Source organism: Vicia villosa, unplaced genomic scaffold (genome assembly GCF_029867415.1).
Source record: "Vicia villosa cultivar HV-30 ecotype Madison, WI unplaced genomic scaffold, Vvil1.0 ctg.000525F_1_1, whole genome shotgun sequence".
Taxonomy (NCBI): Eukaryota; Viridiplantae; Streptophyta; class Magnoliopsida; order Fabales; family Fabaceae; genus Vicia; species Vicia villosa.
Window position 1 is genome coordinate 510050 of NW_026705243.1, and position 9409 is coordinate 519458.

A 9409-nucleotide genomic window follows, 5' to 3' on the forward strand; every position below is an offset into this window, starting at 1 on the left:
TTCTACGGAGTTCAATCTGCAGAATTCTCAGTAACAACATCCTCAGCATATCGTTCAGCATCACAATGTTCACCATCCAATTGTACTCACACAGTGGTTGTATCATCATCACATAAGCTGCAGAACAACAACACTACCACATCAACACAATGTATCTCCAGAACGCGAGCAATACAAAAGGTTCAATGAAAGAACGCCGAAGCATAAAAGGAAGATGATGTCAATCGGAGAAAACGAAGAGTAAAAGACGAAGACGCGTACCTGAGTAAGAACCTCTGGTTTTCAATCTATTTTCACGATGATTGATGACCGGATTCGTCTCCGGTAGTTATTCGTGGCAACGAAGCATTAGTTGTTCGTCGGAGATGTGAAATCGAGAACGGAGATGGGAGATGAGGTCGGTTTGCTCTCGTTGATGATGACGATGAATGCGCGCTTGGATAGGAGAGGTGAGAGGCTCCTTCACTGTTTTGTTTGAAACGAAGAGGATGAGACGAGATCAGAATGGAAGGAGTGGCCGGAAGTTCAATCGGAGAAGAGAATGGAGTTCTCCATTGCCGTGTCTTGAGTGAGCGAGGGAGAAGAAGATCAAATTCAGTTCACATAAACCTATACCCCTTTCTATTTGGCTTATTTTGTTAATGTGGTTTATTGTGATTAATTAATGTTAGGGATGATTAATAGAAAACCTGAAGGATTAACATTAATTAACATTTGGATCAAAAATAACAAAATCTGTGAATATAGATCATCAACTTTGGGCCGAAATTGTTATTTCTCACCCCTTTGCTTTGAGCCCAATGCAACACACCTTTTTGACACAAAAACCTGAAAACTGTGACAAAAACATGCTGATGGGCTAATGTACTTGGGCCTGTGCCCTTACTCCTTCACTCAGCATTACACCCCCTGGATCCATTTCTTTTCATATTAAAATTAGGATTTCTCCTAGTTTCTGATCGGAAAAATAGCAAGTGTACTATTTTGCCTCTGTAGTAATAATAGGGAAATTCCCCGAATATCGATCTCAAGGACTGCGTGATAGTATAGAGTTAGTAGGAATTCAATTAAACAAAAAGCCTTGGGGTTTTGGTTTTTATGAGTACGAATTAAATTGCAAATAAACTTAAAAAGGTTGATTTAGCCAAATATGAGTAACATGCCAGGGTAGGTGTGTGCATTAACATGTAACAATTCTGAACCCTTGTTTTATTAACAAAATTCAACTTATCAATTACCGGTTCTTAACGGTATTTGCTCCTAAGTCCTTAGTAGGCAAACCTTTGAACAATGAAATCCTAATCCCAAAGTCCTTCGAAATTAGTGATCAAATCAAGTATTATTATAATCAAGAACAATCCGGTTACTATAGGGTATCCCTAGTCCTAAGTGATATCTAATATAATATAATGGTATAAAAACCCTAACAATGGATGTCAATCCTAATTGTCAGTAATAAATCAATCCAGTTGGTCCGACGAGGAAAGCATTAAAAACCTTATACCATTAAATTGAACATGAAAGAGAAATATGTTATTGAAATTCGGAATTCAAAATCATCACAAATGTTAATCAGGGACACCCCCTAGCATTGGGGGGTTTAGCTACTCATATCATCCAAAGAAATTACAAAAATATCAAATAAAGACATTACAATAGAGATGATGAACTTTGATCTTCAATGGCTTCCGCTCATGAGAGTTCTCTATTCTTCTCCAATTGCATAGGCTTCCTTTCTCAATCCTCCAATTCTTCGCGTGGCAAAAAAGATCCATAATTCATCTTGAAAACCCTCCTAAATAGTGCAGACTCACTTAAGTTGGTTGGAAATCCCAAAAACACCCTCGCAGGAAAACCAATGAACAAAATCACAAAAATCACTGAAATCAGCGTCAAACCCAACACGGGCCGTGTTGAGCAACACGGGCACCCGTGTTGGTCCCCTGTCATATTTATTTTTGTTGTCGAGTCCCAGGATGTGCTACACGGGCCGTGTTGTGCAACACGGGCACCCGTGTTGCTTCACTGTCTTTCCATTCTTCTTGCGCCCTCTTCCTGACACGGCCCGTGTTGTGCAACACGGCCACCCGTGTTGCTTCACTGTCTTTCCATTCTTCTTGCGCCCTCTTCCTGACACGGCCCGTGTTGTGCAACACGGCCACCCGTGTCAGGCCTCCTGTAGCATGTTTTCTGAACTTCCTCAAAACTCCGAGTTTTGCACTGATTTACTTCGATTTCTCCATATGAACCTGAAAACATTAAAACATACAACCAAAGCATAAAATGACGAATAAAGAAATAAAACACTCAATAACATAACTTAAAAATACTTAAAAACAACGGAAAATATATGTGTGAAAACCACTGATCAAACTCCCCCAAATTTAAACCGTTGCTTGACCTCAAGCGACGATTACAAGAGTTAATGACCTTCAAAGCACACGGTGTTCATACGTGAGATTTCCGTCTGTATTGATCAAGAAACAGTTGGTTCGGCATTCACATGACGCGACGAGTTTCTGTTACCACTTTAAACCTAGATCTCCCATTTCGGATACCTCTCCAACTATGTTTTGCACTTAAGTCTCTTTCCGATTTTCCTCCTCTTTCATTCGGACAATCATATTAAGGCACTGCATTTCTTCTAATAATCATCACCTGCATGAGACTAATCAAGGCTTCTGGTTTTCTTTTCCTGGCACCAAACTAGAAGCATTGGCTACTTTTTATTCCCGATGAAATTTTCAAACTTTGCAGTTATATATTGTCCTTTTGGACGACGTTTGGGGATCAATCTCCTTTGGGCTGAATAACCGGGTGAGGGTTACCCAACTTAGCGAGCCGATTGCCTTTTACCGCCTTTTCATCATTTGGTGCCAACTTTATATCTTTTTTTTTCTCAACCAGTCGTCATGCAAGTGAATCTGAATTCTGCCAGACTGTATCGATAAACTACTCAAGAAGTACTTCTCAGGAGACAAGTACTATGGTGCAAATCTACACGTTAGACTCGTATCTCTTTTAGGGAACCAAGGGTGTTTAAACAAACCTCTTCTTGGCACATTATTCCGAACTTTCTGTCCTCAAACCATCCTCGCTTCATCTCTATATACTATTCCCGATCGCTCTTTAAGATCAAAACTCTTCAACAAAAATTAAAATTTCGGTCAAAATTTGGGCAGAATCCACTTTATGGTTTCACATCATACCAATAACATAAAAATTAAAATGCAAAGAGAAGAGCCTCCCCCAAACTTGAATTAAACATTGGCCTCAATGTTTCAGAACGAGCCTGAGAGAGGTGACTCACAGAGGGTAATGCACTCTAATGATCACATCCAAGCTTTCACCAGAGACGTCCTCTTTTATTTCCTGAAAATAAAATAAATAAACAAAGAAATTAATTATTAAAACCGTGGGTTGCCTCCCACGAAGCGCTTCGTTTAACGTCGCATAGCTCGACGGTCCATTACCCTTTATTATGGAGGGTATTTCCTTTTCCACACCTTGTTGCTTGTCACTTTTGCAACCACGAACTCATGAAGATTAAAAGCGTGGCTAACTTCTTTCTTCAATTTGCTTCCTACATTCTTGTAGTAACAGCATTAATCTTCTCTTGGTCTTTCGGATTTTTCACAGTTGAGCTCGGAAGGGTACCTTGTGCCTGTAGAGTGAGATGCTGTGCTATCTGCCCCACTTGAACTTCCAGATTTTTAATTGAGGCCGAAGTGTTTCTGTGGTTGTTTCTTGTTTCTTCTTGGAACTGAGAACACTGCCCAGCTAATCTTTCAATTGCCACTTCCCACTCTGCCTTCTGGGTACCTTGTTATTGTTGATCTTTCCAAGCAAAATTTGGATGATTCTTCCACCCTGGATTATAGGTGTTAGAATACGGGTTGTTTTGCCTTAGGAATTTGATTTCTTCAATCTACTTGGGAGTAGCAAAACAGTACACCGTTTGGTGTGGGCCATTACAGATTTCACAGCTGACAGGTTGAGCTTGTTGAACTTGAGCCACCTGTTGTTTACTTGTATTCATAGCCTTCAATTTCTTTTCAACTTCTGCGGCTATCGCATCTTCAACCCGAGTTTTAGAAGTCTCCAGCTTGAGATTAATTATTCCTTCCGGTTTGCTAGCACACCTGTCATACAATTCCAAATGCTCATTTGCAGCTATTGCTTCAATGATTTTGATGATGCCTGGGGCTGTTGTGAAATTTGTCGAGCCTCCAGCTGCTGTATCAATTAGCTGTTTTGTTTTCATTCTGAGCCCATTGACAAATACTTGCATCTGTTCAGTCTTGTCCATATTGTGAGTGGGACATGCTACTAGAATTCTTTTGAATCTTTTGTATGCATCTCCTAAGGGCTCACCCTCCTTCTGCTTGAAGTTCAGAATGTCATACCTCTTCCTTATAAAGACCGAGGCGGGAAAATACTCATTTAAGAAAGCATTTTCCATCTCTTCCCATGATGTAATGCTGCCCACTGGAAGGGAATAAAACCACTCTTCTGCTTCTTCTGCCAAGGTGAATGGGAACATTCTCAGCTTCTTGGCCTCTTCTGTATGACCTTCGATTTTTAAAGTTGTACTCATGGTCAGAAACCTCTGTAAGTGCTTGTTTGCATCTTCATTAACCTTTCCGGTGAAAGGCTTTCTTTCGAGCTGAGTGATGGTGCTTGGATGCAATTGAAAATTAGGAACATTCACCGGTTGGTTGACAATAGTTAGCCTTCCTCCCGGTGTGTTTCTAGCACCATAGTCTCCGAGAAGTCTCTCTGATGGTGGTACCTCGCCCATGATCTCTTCTTCACTTTCGGTGTCTGAACTAGAATGAACTGTAATCACTTCTTCCTCGGATTCTAGTTTAGTTTGACGAGCATGTCTGCGCCTTGCGTGAAAAGTCCTTTCAATTTCTACGTCAAAAAGAAATTCTGCTGAGGCCTTACCTCGCATAAACAGATTAGACAATTATTAGAATGAGGAACAAAAATAAAATAATATCTTTTTTCAGAAAATAAAATTTTAGTCGCAGAGCAACAAAATTCTAATTGAAATAAATCTAAAAACTCAATAATCTTCGGCAGTCCCCGGCAACGGCGCCAAAAACTTGATCGGAAAAATAGCAAGTGTACTATTTTGCCTCTGTAGTAATAATAGGGAAATTCCCCGAATATCGATCTCAAGGACTGCGTGATAGTATAGAGTTAGTAGGAATTCAATTAAACAAAAAGCCTTGGGGTTTTGGTTTTTATGAGTACGAATTAAATTGCAAATAAACTTAAAAAGGTTGATTTAGCCAAATATGAGTAACATGCCAGGGTAGGTGTGTGCATTAACATGTAACAATTCTGAACCCTTGTTTTATTAACAAAATTCAACTTATCAATTACCGGTTCTTAACGGTATTTGCTCTTAAGTCCTTAGTAGGCAAACCTTTGAACATTGAAATCCTAATCCCAAAGTCCTTCGAAATTAGTGATCAAATCAAGTATTATTATAATCAAGAATAATCCGGTTACTATAGGGTATCCCTAGTCCTAGGTGATATCTACTATAGTATAATGGTATAAAAACCCTAACAATGGATGTCAATCCTAATTGTCAGTCATAAATCAATCCAGTTGGTCCGACGAGGAAAGCATTAAAAACCTTATACCATTAAATTAAACATGAAAGAGAAATATGTTATTGAAATTCGGAATTCAAAATCATCACAAATGTTAATCAGGGACACCCCCCTAGCATTGGGGGGTTTAGCTACTCATATCATCCAAAGAAATTACAAAGATATCAAATAAAGACATTACAATAGAGATGATGAACTTTGATTTTCAATGGCTTCCGCTCATGAGAGTTCTCTGTTCTTCTCCAATTGCATAGGCTTCCTTTCTCAATCCTCCAATTCTTCGTGTGGCAAAAAAGATCCCTAATTCATCTTGAAAACCCTCCTAAATAGTGCAGACTCGCTTAAGTTGGTTGGAAATCCCAAAAACACCCTCGCAGGCAAACCACTGAACAAAATCACAAAAATCACTGAAATCAGCGTCAAACCCAACACGGGCCGTGTTGAGCAACACGGGCACCCGTGTTGGTCACCTGTCATATTTATTTTTGCTGTCGAGTCCCAGGATGTGCAACACGGGCCGTGTTGTGCAACACGGGAACCCGTGTTGTTTCACTGTCTTTCCATTCTTCTTGCGCCCTCTTCCTGACACGGCCCGTGTTGTGCAACACGGCCACCCGTGTCAGGCCTCCTGTAGCATGTTTTCTGAACTTCCTCAAAAATCCGAGTTTCGCACTGATTTACTCTGATTTCTCCATATGAACCTGAAAACATTAAAACATACAACCAAAGCATAAAATGACGAATAAAGAAATAAAACACTCAATGACATAACTTAAAAATACTTAAAAACAACGGAAAATATATGTGTGAAAACCACTGATCAGTTTCCTTTGATATCATGACAATAATATAAAATCACTACAAAAAAACACGCTTGATTGCGGAGGTTTTTAAGCTATATAACGGGGGTTTTTGACCTCCGCAAAATGATTTGCGGGAGTTATGAAAACTGCCGCTTATACGATTCCCACCATTTATCTGCGGGAGTTTTGGGCGACCGCTGGTATCGTGTTCAAACTGAGGGGGCTTTATTTGTGGAGTTTTAAAACCCCCGCAAATTATTTAAAATGTGTAAAAAAAAATAATTACAATATTCAAAATAACCAAAATAAAAATATATACTATATGAACATAAAAAACATAAGCTACAGAGATTCCATTTCTATTCCTTTAATTTTTCCTACCAAGGAAAGTCAAGATAAAACAATACCAACACTAATATTTCAAATGGTCAAGATCATTACAGTTTATTTATATTCCAATACTTTTACTACTCCTTATCATTTCAAACTCAATAAATTGAAAACTAATCATAAAAAAAACATAACAAATGTTTCATGCAAACTCTTGCTGTATAGACTTTGCCAAGCTCTCAAGCTCTTTAGTTATTTCAGCATTGTCTCAGAAAATAAGCTTCCTTATACCTAATAATCCCACCTACAGTAACATCAATTGATTGTTGTCATTCCCTACAATAGATACTTTCAATCATTAAGCATATATCCAGTATATAAATTAGACATTTTCCATCACACAAGTGCTAATTTTCATCATTAAATACATATTGTTAGTGGACTTGTATTGAAATGGAGTGTCACGAACAAAGACATAGGCCATGTAGTGAGTTTCAAAAGAAAGAAAACTAGTAGATGCATATATGTTCCATCATAGTTTAAAGCAACATGCCGTCTCTTTTCCATAATACTTAGAAGAGAAAGAGATTAACTTATTGAAATTTTCTTGCCAACAATCATGGTTAGATTTATATGCAAAAGACTTTTAGGCTTACCGAGAAGAACATATTTGATTAAAATAACATTAAGATCTTGATCAATTTAAACACAAAATCATAAATGCACAAAAGCATAATTTTCTATAACTTTCAAAAGCCATAAACTACATACCACACATCAATATTTAAGAAAATCGATTTGAACTTTTCATGATGGATTTATTCCAAGCACACAAGGCAACCACAAAAGTTAATAAACTACCTTCCATTTGGTACCAGCCACTTGGATAAGCTTCATATTTGAAATCCATACCTTCATATCTACAATTTATGAAAGCTATATTCCATTATTAACAACAACAGTCCTAATAAAGCCAACAAATACTCAAAATAAACTATAATCGATGTCTATGTGCAAGTGTGTATGGTGTCATAGTAACTCACAAAATATTTACCTTTGGGTACTCAAACATAACTTCAAATTGATCATCGAAAAATATCTCTAACAATTCTTCATAGGGAGTTAAAGGTGGAGACTTCGAAGACCCATTACCACCTTCTATAAAAATAAAAATATCTCACAAAAGGAAAGAGGGAATTCAAAAAATCAAGCCCTTGTAATTCACTAGAGCAATAAGAGGTGGTGTGGTACTATTGAAAATCATATAAGTAATATATATCATACAATCTCACTCATACCAAGCCAATAATTATCATAAATGATAAGTCAAACACATCTATTTTGGCTGGCCTTTTTTATCTCCAATGATAGTGACAATTATTTGTCACGTTTCAGTTTTATTTCCCTCTACATTCAGACCATCAACATTCATAAATACACTGCATATTCATTAAACTAAATGCTTAATCAAGAACAAAAATGCAGAATAAGTAAAGACAGAGTTTTAAAAATAAAAAACAAACTTTAGCTGACCTTATCATCCCTAATTTTGATGTCACACATCACCTCAAAAAACTTTTCAACACCAATTGAACTTGAATTCTTATTGGTTAAAGTGTATAACTTCTTCATATTTCTGAAATTTGAGAGTACAAAAAACTCTGCAATAGTCTTTAACCCAACCTAAAGAATTGAATGTGTCTAGAAGAGAAAGAATAAAAAAATTAAGAGTTAGAAACATAAAAACATTTTTCTTCAAAACAGAGAAACCCCTTACATACATGTAACTAAATTTGGAGTAGAAAATACTCATATATTTTTAACTACCTTCTAATAACATCGTAAAACATAGAACTCGTCTTCCTGGTCCTTCTATGTTAGTCTTGAATTAATGCTACCCATATACACGTGAGACATCGTTTTGGTCATCTTTAATAAGAAACCTGTGAGTTGCAAACAATGAAAGAAAAGAAAATTAGGGTTTCAATAAAAATTTGGGAGTTTTCGAAATGGTAAGCATTATTGAGTAATTTAATGAAGAAGACTTACATAAGAAACTGAAAATGAAGTATAGAGATCAGAGGAATTCATTACGCAGTAAGAGAAGAAGAGGAGAAATTCAATGATGCTCCAAATAACGATCCGTACGATTCAAGTGAAAGCTAGTGTTGAGCAAAGAATGAAAATGGATTCATTATTCTCGCTGGGTTTCACGGCGCACGCAGATGGTTGAAAACCTTATCGTGTCTAGGGTTTTTGTGGTGAAAGGTAGCGAAAGTGAAATAGGAGAGAGAAGAACGTGAGACTTGAATGAGAGAAAACTTTAAAAATACATATATATTTTTATTAAATAAAAAAAGGAATTTTAAGTCTTTATCCCGTGGGTTTTTCTAAACCCCCTTAATTAAATGAATATATGTGGCTTAATTATCTCTCTCAAACTTAACTTCGGGGGTTTTACAAATTCCCCACAAAAAAACCCCCTCATTTTAGCCATTTTTTTGTAGTGAATCACTATAGTTTTGTTAGAATTTTAGCTTATTGAAAATGAATAAAAAATATGTAATTTTTTTTCCTTGTTAGGATGTAAATGCTTTTGTACATATTTTTGTTGTTGTTATTTTTTAGATGAGAATGTCATAAAAA

The 9409-nt window shown here is 36.9% G+C and overlaps 1 long non-coding RNA gene across 8 annotated transcripts; it reads right to left on the reverse strand.

The window, feature by feature from the left end:
* Positions 1-5636: 5636 nt before the first annotated feature.
* On the reverse strand, positions 5637-9079 carry LOC131629146 (uncharacterized). Of its 8 annotated transcripts, none has more exons than XR_009291975.1 (4): positions 8813-9079; positions 8591-8706; positions 7818-7921; positions 5637-7683 (listed from the first exon to the last, which is right to left on the reverse strand). It is a non-coding gene; the product is annotated as an uncharacterized LOC131629146 (long non-coding RNA). The 8 variants fall into 8 exon arrangements; XR_009291969.1 differs by having other exon boundaries at positions 7818-8464; XR_009291973.1 differs by having other exon boundaries at positions 5637-7699; positions 7818-7918; positions 8297-8706.
* Positions 9080-9409: the final 330 nt, after the last annotated feature.